We start from the raw sequence: 14,607 nt of genomic DNA on the forward strand, positions 1-14,607 counted from the left end.
AGTCTATATTGCACTGTAGAGATTCAGCTATCTGTAAATATTGGTACCGCTTAAAGTTTGAAATTACAAAAAAAAAAAAAAAACATATCATGGATCGATTGTGCTCTAAACAGAAGTATTTATTCTAAACGCACCTCTGTCCTATCAAAGGTTCGCCTCTTGATCTTTTCAAATTAATTCTACGTATTTATTTACTCATTAAATTATTTGCGGACTGTTATCGGCATATTTTTTTTTCTTAACTCACCATCTTTAGGCCAATTCGTCCCCTGGCCTTCTTCGTGGTCCGTGGCGCAATAGATACAGCAGATATAATCTTTACGGTTTCATAGGCAAAAGTTTTTGTTGGTCCAAACGTGGTAAGACAGCAGCAACTATGGAAGGCAGTATTTACTGAGAATAGAGTTACGAGACTCAGCATTTCTATCCCGTGGCGGTTAATCACCTGTTTCGATTACTGTTTCTGTTTAGAGCACAATTTAAGTACGCTGCTTGACTTTTGCATTTTAAACTTTAATGCATAACCCTAACCGCAACTAAATGATTTTTATAAAATGAACATTAGGTTCTCCACAGTGCAATGTTGACTAGAATGTACTGTACATTAGTTTACTGCGGTGAAGCATGTTGAGGTTTCTTTCTATATCCAAACTAGAGAAGGCAATCAATCAATTTGATTGACACATCGGCGATTTCAGTAACAAAAACATACAGGGGTGTGAAGCATTTGTGGAATATTATTCAATCCCGGGCAACATGGTATTTGCCTGGTAGTATTAAATAATACCAAAGCTAGCAACAGATACAGGAAAAAAAAATAAAACATCCGGGACCAATAAAGTCATGAAGTATATTCAGTATGAACGACTATCATAATCTTTAAAAAAAAAAACCTCTCTTCACAGACACCATTAATAACGAGATGTCTTCGATCATGAAGCATAGCATTTTAAATGGTTGCTTCTTTGTAATATTATCTTAAGCGGAAGGGGAAACTGCTGTAGGAAAGAGAAAATCGAAGATCAAAAATAGCTTCATCGATTGCTAAGGTTGTTGTAAGAAAACAAAACCAAAACTGACGCCCGTGCTGGGCAAGAAAGGAGAGAAGGGCGACTTATTGGAAATTGAAACGAAATCATTATTGGAAAATACATTTAGCTAGATCAATGAACCCTGAACTGCGTTCACGAGAGACTCATTCGTTGCATGCGCTGGGTTGATTATCGGTTGAGACGCGACAGATAGTCTGCTGAAAGATCAAGACAAAACGAATATAAAGACAGTCATTCTTTCGGATCAAATAAGTCATCTATTTTGCATGCTATCTACTTTAGACTTTTTTTTTTACACAGTGATCACCACTTATCAAGGCCCGGAAGCCACTCAGGGATAAGGGTTATTGCAAGTACATTACGTTAGTGTGGAGATTTGATGAAATGTTTAATTAAGGGGGCGATTCATTAGGAATTTGTTTACATTGGACTAGAAGACATCCAAGTTGTAGTCTGGAGGGAAGCAGGCAGACGGAACAGAGTTCCACAGGCGTGCAGTTCTAAGAAAGAAGCTTTGTTCATGGAATCCGCGTTTTGATTTAGGCACAGATATAGAGTGGGGAAATGTTTCACAGTGGATTCAGCTAGACGGGTGCTTTTGTGAAAGATTGGCGAGGGGGGGACCAGAGATTGGAGTTCAGACGAGCACTTGTCATAGAAATAACGATAAAACAAAGATAGGCTCGCAACGTATCTTCTGTGGGAGAAAGGTTGCAGGGTAGAGAAAAGGGCATCCCCCACTAAACCACGAAGTCTATTTTGTACTCTGTCAAAGCATGATAGACTGTTTTTGGCAGCTCCTGCCCAGATATGGCAACAGTATTCCATCCTTGGACGTACTTGGCTTTTATATAGATAGAGAATTGCATCAGTAGTGAGATATCTGCTGGAGCGGTAGAAGGATCCCACCATCTTTCCAGCGACCTTGGCAACAGCCTTGATGTAAGTGTTTTTACTCTGTCCGTCTCTCTCTTCCAAAATTTTCTTGGAAACTACTGAACCGATCTGCGTAAAATTTTGAATGGATATTTGTTACGTAAAGAGTCAACGGATTCTGTATAGTGGTATCCTTCTGCTACAGTTGTATATGAATAAGTAATCTTCCTCGTATCACGTTTATGCTAGAAGATTACGTAGTGCTCATTTCCGGTTTTCGATCTGAGTATTTCATTTCCCATATTTTTCTCATTCTTTTAAAGTTTCTCATTTTCTTATCTAGTATTTAATTTGCAAAATTTCCAATTTTGTAATCTAACATTTAATTCACGATTTTTATCAAAGTAAAATTTTATTTATCATTTTCGCATCTTCAATCCAATTTCTAAATATTCCAATCCAGTATTTAATTTCATATATTTTAATTAAAATTTAATTTCCCATTTTTGCATATAGTATTGAATGTTGAATTTTTCGATGGGTATTTAATTTCCAATATTTAATGTCTAGTAGTTATGTTCCAATGGTTCCCAGCTAGATTTTAATTTATAATTTTTCGAGTCATTATTTAATTTGATATATTTTCTAATAATTATTTAATTCCCCATTTTCCATACAGTATGTAATATTCCTGTTTTATTTATTATAAAATTTCTCATATATTCTATCTATGTAATTTCCATTTCGTCTATAAAATCAAATGGAACATAATTGTCATATCTTAGAGGGGAGAATTACTTCCAGAGCTAAGTAAATTAATTGTAATTTCCATTTCGTCTATAAAATTAAATGGGAAATAATTGTCATATCTTAGAGGGGAGAATTACTTCCAGGGCTAAGGAATTAATTGTAATTTCTATTTCGTCTATAAAATTAAATGGGAAATAATAGTAATATCTTAGAGGGGAGAATTGCTTCCAGGGCTAAGGAATTAATTGTAATTTCTATTTCGTCTATAAAATTAAATGGGAAATAATTGTAATATCTTAGAGGGGAGAATTACTTCCAGGGCTAAGGAATTCATTGTAATTTCTATTTCGTCTATAAAATCAAATGGAACATAATTGTCATATCTTAGAGGGGGGAATTACTTCCAGAGCTAAGTAAATTAATTGTAATTTCCATTTCCTCTATAAAATATAAATGGGAAATAATTGTAATATCTTAGAGGGGAGAATTACTTCCAGGGCTAAGGAATTAATTGTAATTTCTATTTCGTCTATAAAATTAAATGGGAAATAATAGTAATATCTTAGAGGGGAGAATTACTTCCAGGGCTAAGGAATTAATTGTAATTTCTATTTCGTCTATAAAATCAAATGGAACATAATTGTCATATCTTAGAGGGGGGAATTATTTCCAGGGCTAAGTAAATTAATTGTAATTTCCATTTCGTCTATAAAATTAAATGGTAAATAATTGTCATATCTTAAAGGGGAGAATTACTTCCAGAGCTAAGTAAATTAACTCACATCTATTAAAATAAATTAAAAGTAAATTAAATTAAAAATAAATTAAAACAAATCAACATTAAATACTATTTTTAAATAGAATATTATACACACTTCTATTGCAACATGTAGGTAATTAATAAAACAGGTCACATCTCGGATGTAGTTCAGTTTGGAATAAATTGTATATAGAGTAATCACGCTGAGAGTTAAATAGAAACGTTGTTTTAATTTGAATGAAATAAAATACGCATCAAGTGCGCTTGAAACCAAATCACGTGATTGCGTTGTGATTTGGTTTCAAGCGCACTTGATGCGTATTTTATTTCATTCAAATTAAAACAACGTTTCTAGTGAACTCTCATTCTTGACGTTATTCTCGCGTTACTTACACAGAGTTCAAACATTTCAAAATACAACCGCAGTATACAACGGGCTGCTCTATACAAACAGACTTCTTACCCCAAATTTACAACATGCCAAGGAAGAAGAAAAAGAAAAAAAAATGAAACAAAACGACACACTGAAGATGGAGTATACCTCCAAAATATATTTGTGATGAATTTCAAACAAGTAAAATATTTATTTATTTTCCTAATATTACTTAGTGATTTGGGTTCAAGCGCACTTCATGCGTATTTTATATATATATATATATATATATATATATATATATATATGTATATATATATATGTATGTGTATATATATATATATATATATATATATATATATATATATATATATATATATATATATATATATGCATAGATCATCGTATAACAATTAGATCACGGTCTGACTGACGTAAAGAAAATTTAAAATTAAAGTGCTAAATAAAACGTGTTATTCAACGCGGTTAATGATAGCCGAATGGATATGGTCTCTTCTAATCGAGCCAGATGGTTCGTGTTGCCCGGTTCGAATCGTTCGACTGGTATTAATCGTGACACCCTGCACTGAAGATTCCCGAAAGGATTAAACAATAGTGCCTGTAGATATGTAATTATTATAGTAAAACGAATAATTTTATATATATATATATATATATATATATATATATATATATATATATATGATTGCAACGGCTTGTCAGACGAGTGCAACTCCCTCAAATACTTAATGTCTGTGAGCCCAAAACTGACTTTTTTATTTCCTTAGACCTAGTAGTGAATTCACACGCTCAAGCAGACCAATTATTACATGCTTCCAGCATTTCAAGTCTCAACTTTTCCATCACCACAGGATCATCTTTATAGACAAATGCCTGAGGGAGTATCTATACACAGATGATGTTACAGAGTCTTAGATTTGCACGACATCTAAGTCTCTCTCTCGGTTCAAAATGTTGAGATCGAGCAACAAGCAAGAGCAAGATAGCCAGCAACAAGTTAAACTGCAGACCAGCTTAATGCGGGTACTGGCCTCCCGCTTTATGTTTTTTAAATCGATTTGCTTCTCCTATAAAGGTTGCCTTCACCACCGTTTACAGGATCCCTCTCCACCTCAACACACACATGCATACACACAAATATACACGGTGCTAGTTGGCCGTTAACCTCGAAACAGGGTTCATTCGCCCTTTTGAAGATCTTGTTTTTAATCCTTCAGGGGGATTAGCCACCCTCCTAACTAAACAAGTCTGGTAGGGGAACCAGTTTAGCCGGCGTGACCCGACCATGAGGCAGGTAGTACTGGGTTACATGGTACCAGTAGCATATGACATATATACATATATATATATATATATATATATATATATATATATATATGCTCAGGTTGTAGACTGCTTGCCTCGCATGCAAGATGCTCGGGTATCGAATGCTGCGTTAGAATGTGTCTAACTGATGTCCCAATTGAGGGTAAAACTGAAGTGTTGGACTCCGGTTTGTTGAAAATCATTGCTCTTGTGGGCTGCGATGTTGGTTGGATGTGGAATTTATTATATGTATCTTCTCACATTCTGAAAATCTTATCATAAATTGCTTGCTAGGTTAGCATTGCTAGATGGAATCGCCATTCTGATTTGAAACTCCTACTTGTGAGACATCGACTTGGGGTTTATTAGCTGGTTGGATGACGGCGTCACTTGCCGAGACGAAGTGGGTCCATTTCACAGTCTGATTTCGGCGTGGTTTGCTTGATCTGTGTTGGTTAATAGAATTTCTTGTGTGCGGGGCGCATTTAAGAGGCTGTGGTTTCGAATCCTGAGTTCGGATGCGTCTAACTGATAAGCCCAAATGAGAACGAAACTCTAGTCTTGGATTTCCGGTGATTTAAAAATTACCATTAGCCTATGTAGCGATGCACTTTGTGTAAACAAATTGAGCTTAGGTATTGGACAATGTCAAAACCCTTTTAATTCACTGCCCTCATAGTAGCAGCCGTATACCGCAACGGTGAGAAGCTCCGACTATCGTTTGGGCGATCGGTTTTCGATCCTGGCTTGAGGTAGTTGCTTGTCTAGTAGCAGTAATGAACGGCCAAACAGTACTGTACTGTATGTGGATGACATGTCTTAAATATTTCCTAATTCCATTAAATTGCAACACATTCCCTTATCTTCAGAGAAAAAGCAGTTAGCAAAATAATATTGATTAGCAAGCTATAATTGCGATGCTAAGCATATAAGTTTAAAACAGCAAATTATGGTTCATATTGATATAAAAGTGGATAATAATACAGAACAGTATATTTTAGAAGCAACAATGAAACAATTAGTCAATGACGAAATGTTTAAAAAAATATGATGCAATGAATAGCACAAGTTTATCCATCAAGTCTATCGGGTGTAAATAGCAATTGTGATAATGCAAATGGCTGATCGGTAAACATGAAAAAAATGTCAAATTCAAAGATGGAATATTACATTTGTGGTAGAATATTTATTCATCGAAAGAGCGAATCCTAAGCGAGAAACTTATTGCCCTCACAACGCGACGGATGGATTCTTTTCCGTTCCCAGAATATATATATATATATATATATATATATATATATATATATATATATATATATATATATATATATATATAGGTGCATGCACACATATATACATATATATATACACATTTATGTACGTATATGTATGTATATATAATATATATATATATGCATAAAAGAGAGAGAGAGAGAGAGAAAGAGAGACATACAGAATTTTTCATTCAAGCCGAAATTATGTAATACAATGGGGATAACTAGCTTGATGATAATTCTGCTTTAATGATAATACTGCTTTAATATATATATATATATATATATATATATATATGTATATACATATATTTATGTATAAATATATACATAAATATATATACATACAGATATATACATTAATTTATACGTATAGATATGTGTGTATGTATACATATATATACATATATATGTATATATATTTATGTATATATATACATAAATATATATACGTATATATATGTATATATATACACATATATACATATATATATATGTATATATATATGCATGTATATATATATATATATATATATATATATATTACGGTATTTATAGTTGTGCACCATGCCAATTACGTTTAAATCACGTAGAAGATTAATCTACGGACATAAAAAATTTCCTCCTAGGTTGTCTCGTGTCACTATTTTTTCAAGTGATACTTATGTTTCCTCTGTCTCAGCGTGAACTGTCGTTTAGACTTATACATAACATTTTTTAAATAAATAGGATGTCGGATTTTCAAATGTAAACCCAGATATATTTTTACACAGTTATTAAGCGGTATATCTACACTTATTTGACAATTTCTACAGCACGATGTCCGTCAGAAATATTATTACATTTATGCAATATATTTACTTATAATGTAAGCGATTTCTTTTCAGATCGCAAAATTAACGCCTTTTGTTACGCGGTTATTCATCATCCAAAACAAACAAAAATAAATTTTTTATCACGTTTAATTCACAAACCCGTAATAGAAAACCGAGTGTTATACTTACGTTTAGTAATTCAAAAAAAAATGTCCATGTAATCCAATACAGAAGTTCGTTAGAAACGTCAAATACTCGACTTACCTGAAAAGAAAAGGAAGCAGCATTATATTAGAAGACACATCCACAAAAGTGAGTCATTCTTACTCTAGAAATATTACAAATATCATATGTCTCGGAGAATTAGTTTTTAGTTCGATTTTTTTTTTTACACAGTGATCACTACTTATCAAGGCCCGGAAGCCACTCCGGGATAAGGTTACATTTTACAGAGGAAATTAATCTTGTTGGCTTGAATTTTGTTCTCGAATATCCGGCGATTGTATCTGTTAAAAAACGATGGCTAATGAAAACAACGAGGTTGTTCGATAGTGTTAAAAAACAAAAGAAAATGATTTTTGTTATTTGAGAGTAAACAGTTACATATGGTCGCTAAAAAAAGCCATCTGTTTCAGCCAATAACAATTCCTCAGGCGAACTGGAACAACTCGACACAACAACAAAAAAAACGTTTTTTTTTCTTTCTTTCGTCGATTGGTTCAGGGTCATCTGAAGATGTCTTATTATTGATATATATGTATAAATATTATATTATATATATGTGTATATATATATATATTATACATATGTGTATAAATATTTAATTTTATATATGTATGTGCCTATATAATCTAAATGTATATCTATATATATATATATATAGATATTATATATATTTGTATATATATGTACATATATATATATATATATATATATATATAACTACTTAGTTTTTCACAGACAATTGATATACGTAAGTATAGATTTATGTGTAAAGTTTAAGTATTTACTTCAAAAGTGCTCAATACGTAGGTAGAGCTAGTTAGTAAGTTATAAAATGTATATGGCGATTAAGCTACACTGAATATTCGGCGTTTCATCCACTCTAGGATTCTTCAGGCTGATGCGCGAATTCTCTGGTTGTTTGTCGTTTTTATATGCGAACCTTCTATTGAAATTTTATTAACCCAATCAGCTTTCTAGTATCCATCGCACCCTTCCTATCAGCCAATGATCATTAATTTATCGGACAAAGGCCTATGTGCTCTCTGGTGTTCCTGCTCCTTTGTGTGTGATCTATTTAGCCTGAATATTTAGTTTCTTGATCTGTTTTAAATCTAGGTTAATGTTTTTTTTAATAATATTAGTTCATATATAAATATATATATATGTGTACACACACATATATGCACATACATATATATATATATATATATATATACTTATATATATATATATATATATATACATATATGCCTACAAATAAAATACGTCAATAATAAAACAAGCTACCACGTGTAGAGAGCTAGACGAACCATGTAGATTATGCCTTCATGAAAAATTTGCTATCCTGTACTTTAAAGAAAAACTATTTTGTATCGCTATCCTAGAGTAAATTTTATCTTGTGAACACGGTTGCTTGCTATTTCTCTTCTGCAGTTTAATAGATGTTGGGGTTCTTTAAAGTACAGGATAGCAAATTTTTCATGAAAGCATAATCTACATGGGTCGTCTAGGTCCCTACACGTGGTAGCATGTTTTAGTATTTTCGCATTTTATTTGTAGGCATATATGTATATATATATATATATATATATATATATATACACACATATATATATATATATAAGTGAATTTAGTTTACAAACAAATGGCTACAACTAAGCATACATGTTTCAGCGAAAACTCAGTAAGGGAATCGCTTCGTCAGGCCAAGGACATCTCTCTGGCCTGACGAAGCGATTCCCTTACTGGGTTTTCGCTGAAACATGTATGCTTATGTGTAGCCATTTGTTTGTAAACTAAATTCACTTATTTTGGCTCTGTCTAAACATTGAGCACTCTTTTAGGTTACACACTTATATATTTTGTTTTAAACAAACAAATACTTACTACCAATACGATATATATATACATATATATATATATATATGCATATATCTGTGTGTAAACATATATGTATTTATAACAAAAGCAATAGAAAATAAACAAATAAATAAATTAAATAACCATGAATATACATAAACGATCACACATATATGAACTGTCATGATTCCAAAATTTGATATATTTATGAGAAAGTTGTAGGCTTCTAATTGCTTCATTTCCTATACTATATTTATAAATAAGATCGTCCAAATCATTGGGCTCATACCCCCATTATAATTGTTTATAATTGCGGTTTCGGTTGCATGGAGACAGGGTAGTAGTACCCATAAATGATCCGTTCTTTACATTCAGCCTGACAGGTGGGGACTCCGGGAACCGGAAACACCTGTCGGACTGAGGTATACCGCCTGGCTAATACCCAGGAGTTCCACCCTCCTAGTCGTTGCCACCTGGCTTTCCGGGGGGGGGAGGGGGTAAGGGTATTGCTTGCTGCCTAAGGCGCCGCGACCGGAGAATGCTGACGGAATTACTCAGGTAAATTTTGCAATTGAAGGATGCTCCTCCTTTAGGGGAGACTGCATTTATCAAATATCGCTGATGTGGGGAGTAATTTAAATTACTAAACTAATTATTAATGTGGGTGAGTCTCCTTGCTTCTTAGGCAGCATGGAGACTGGGGAAATACTTATAAAACATCCGTTCTTGACACTAAGCCAGACAGGCGCGGAGCTGCGAACCGGCAGAGTACATGTTGGACGGGGGTACACCGCCTGGGTATTAATCATCTAGTCCACCCTACCAGGCCTTACCACATGGCTTTTGGGTTGGGGAATGTTATTGCTTTTTGCTTTAGGCGCCCTGGCCAGGGTATGCCGACAGGGACACTTAGACAATATATGTAATCGCAAGAGTGATCTTCCTTCAGCGGAGTTTGGTTACATTCTCACTTTCTGACCATGAGTCACATATTGCTGTTGTGGGCCGCAATTAAATATCTACCTCCATTATCAATCCAACACATTTTATATAATGAGTTAACTCAATTTGGACTCAATTCTATTTGATACTATAAAAAATAAAAATAACATAAAGCAAATGTTGTCTTTACTTTTGTTTTACTTATTTGGGGAATTTGTCTTTATTTTCATTGGTCAAAAACATATCAATATATTATTTTATTGTGTGCAAAAAGAAGCCATTTTAAATCAAATTGTCTAGTTTTTTTGTTTTTGTTTTTGTTTCTTCATACATAGAAAAATACAGACATACATACTTTGCAAATACACCCACACACCCACATATATATATATATATATATATATATATATTGTTTTTAAATCCCCGAAACAGTGTTTCGAGGTAAACAACTGATGATCCCTTAAAAAATAAATAATTGGTATTATAGTAAATTCGAGAGCGAGTTGATGCAGTGATTGCAGGTGATTAAATGACTTACTGACTAGATGGTTTTCTAACGAATGATAAAAAATATTTTTTGTATAGTTTTAAAGGTTAAAAACTTCCAAGACTATATATATATATATACATGCATAATTTTCATATATATACACATTGAAATACAGTCATACATTTTTCAAATATTACCATTATTAGCCTAAACATTAAATAATGTTTATAACTTGTAAATTGTTCAAGATAATCCTTTTCCCTTTTTCATAGAATTTATCTGATGATGAATCCATTAAAATGCGATAGACATAATTTTGTTAGCTTGTTAGTTTCAAAGAGCACGCACACAAACAAACACATAGGCACACACACACACACACACACACACACATATATATATATATGTTTATATATATATATATATATACATATGTTTTAACAAAAACCAAGACATCGAGGGATAGATTTATAGCAACCTAAAGTGTTCTTCAAATAAGTGTAGAAAAAGTGTATTTCCAAATATATATTTGAAATACACATTTTTTTCTATAAACCCATACCTCGATGTCTTGGTTTTTTGTTAAAACAAGTACATAAATGCTCAATTATGAACTATGATAACTTTGTAGCTTACAGTTTAAGCAATATTTTTTGGCTTAAAATTATTGGTATATTAAACTTTACTGAGTTTTCAATCATATAAACCTAGTAAAATTCGGAATATTATATACAAGGCTATATATATATATATATATATATATATATATATATATATATATATATATATATATACCCATTGTTTACTGAAATGAACAAGTCGACTCATAGCGACTACGAACTATGTAAATGAAATCTAGTACTTATCAAACACATGACACTGACAAAACCCCTTCTCTCTCTCCCTCTCTCTTTCATCTACATCATATACCTGGCTGAATAAGCAAAAAGTAGTCAAATTTTAAAAAGTAGTCAAATGTTACAACCAAAAACTTGAAACTAGTCCCCCTCCCTCCAATTCTTACCCTTCTCATTTTTCTTTACGATCCTCTCTCTAACCTCCTCTCCATATATCAATATATCTCCACCCACGCCTACATGTATCTGCTACCCCCACACACATTACAATCTAATGCATTTTAAACTTTAAGACTGAAATATTCTCGATACCTGGCTCCCTCACCCTTTTTATCTTCTACCCCCCTTTTTTCTCGTATTTCTACTAAAACATTCTTCCAAATACTAACAGCCATTTCTGTAAGGTCTGACCAGGCTGTTGGATCGTAAACATGGTCCAACATCCGAGACATATGTAACTAAACAGATAAAACAGTATAAAACACACACATTGTTATATATATATATATATATATATATATATATAACTACTTCATTTACTCACATAAAATCAATATACGAAAGTATAGATTTATGCGTAAACTTTAAGTATTTACTTCAAAAGTGCTCAATACGTAGGAATAGATTATTAAACTGTAGAAGAGAAATAGCAAAAAGTGTGTTCACAAAATAAAATTTACTCTAGGATAGCGATACAAAATAGCTTTAAAACTAACAAAAACAATAGAAAGTAAACAAATAAATAAATTAAATAAACATGAATATACATAAACGATCACATATATATGTATATGTATATATATATGCATATATATGTGCATATAGGTATGTACACATATGCATATTTATGTATATGTATATAAAAAAGAAAAAGGAGGAAAACATCGGCCTTAAACCACTAACCTAGTTCTAAAACAGATCCTTTGTTCGATAAAATGCATGCCTATTGGCTGATAGGAAAGGGCGCGGTGGATACTAGAAAGCTGATTGGCTAACTAAAATCCTCAACAGAATAGGACCATATAAAAACGAGAAACAACCAAAGAATTCGCGCATAAGCCTGACGAATCCTAGAGTGGATGAAACGCCGAATATTCAGTGTACCTTAATCGCCATATATATTTTATAAATTACTATATATATATATATATATATATATATATATATATATATATATATATATATATATATATATATTAGGTATGGCATAAACACCTACTTCACAGAATTTTCCGCTACGGTATTATTGAAAATGTTTTCTTAATTATTTAATCATTTTTATCTGATAGGCTCATAATAGTACGTGTTGATGGGCAAAAATCAGAGGCCCAGAGTATTAATGCTGGAGTCCCTCAACGCTCCATCCTGGGCCCAACTCTCTTCCTGATCTACATCAATGATCTCCCAAAACACATACTTTAATCAAACTTTGATATCTACGCTGACGACACGACCATCTATGACAACACATCATAGGCCGTAAATGACAAAGTTCTCTCTGATTCTCTCTACTCTGATTACCTTTACTTCTGGTCTGAAATGGAACACGTACATCAAGTCTGTTGCCAAGGTGGCTGGGAAAATTGAGGCATCCTTCTACCGCTCAAGAAGATATCTTACTACTGAAGCAACTCTTTATCTATTGATGTAATGGAATAACCTAACATCCCTTCATAGATTAAATGAACTATATATATATTGACCCGCTCACGTGACTGAGAGAGAAGGAAAGAAGACAGGAGGAGAATAAGAAAATAGGTCGAGTATCTCTTATGTCGCATTGTATTCCCTTGTAAATTAACCCCTTTTTCTTTCACCCATAACCCCGTGTTCTTGGCTGTATTTTTATTTAAAGTTAAGATATAACAAATGGCAACAGGATTCGAATTCACAAAAAACGAAACTTTAAACCAAAAACATATTGGAAAACGAAGAGAAAAAATATTGCACGGAAAATTCAACTACTGAAAAAAAAAAAGCTAAGACACACATAAAAAAGTAAGTTATATATAGTTTTTATTTCTGTCTATTCCGGTCCCAATGAAAAAAACGAGAAATTGACATTTTACGAAGCATTGAAAAGAATCAGTTTTGAAAGTTGTCAATTTCAAATTTCTTTTGTTTCATAAGAAAAAATATGGAAAAGAACGCTTGCATGCTGTCGGTTCAATGTCAATTGCGTGGGTGTTGCAAAAGCCTTATCTACAAATGAATGTTTTTTGAGGTTTAAAAAACTCTTCAGTGAATTATTTAATGCTTTGTGCAGGTACTGTTAACCTTTTGTTTTATGACTGCGTTTTCAAAAATTCTTGAACATGAAACAATTAGTCGAGTTTACAAAAACGATACAATTAGCACTGGCAGCGCAACAAAGCCGGATGGAGTTTTTACAAAAAGAACAGTTCAAACAAAATGAAATATTAAAAACAATATTAATGAAACAAGAAGAAAATAAGGATTGTCGGTTCACTCCCGAAGGAATTTCAAATTCGCTGACAGAATTTTTATATGGGCCAACTAATAGTTTAACGTTTCCAGCATATTATCGTAGATACGAAAATATTTTTTCCAAACCATGCTAGGGCTGGTCGGATGAAAAAAAATATCTTACTGTTACAAAAACCATGAAAAAAACAAGTATACCAATTTTATACTCCCAAGGAAACCCGAAGATATTTCTTTTAAAGAGACTATAAAAATGTTATCGAACATTTTCTTGGAACAGGATGGATTATTTTATACTCTGTATAGGTGTTTAAATATTTTGAAACAAGATGATGAAGACTTTATCGCCTATGCTGGGAGAGTAAATGGCCAATGCGAGTTATTTAAGTTGAAAGACCTAAAAGAGGACATGTTTAAATGATTGATATTTGTGCAAGGGTTAACCTCCTCGAAGGATAAATGATGCGTTCTAGTATATTATCCATTATGAACCAAGGCATAGAAATAACCTTATAGAAAGTTACTGAGGAATGCCAAAAACTGTTAAACTTAAAACAAGATA

The sequence above is a fragment of the Euprymna scolopes genome, chromosome 38 (genome assembly GCF_053919585.1).
Source record: "Euprymna scolopes isolate OS-2025 chromosome 38, ASM5391958v1, whole genome shotgun sequence".
In the NCBI taxonomy this organism is placed as follows: domain Eukaryota; kingdom Metazoa; phylum Mollusca; class Cephalopoda; order Sepiida; family Sepiolidae; genus Euprymna; species Euprymna scolopes.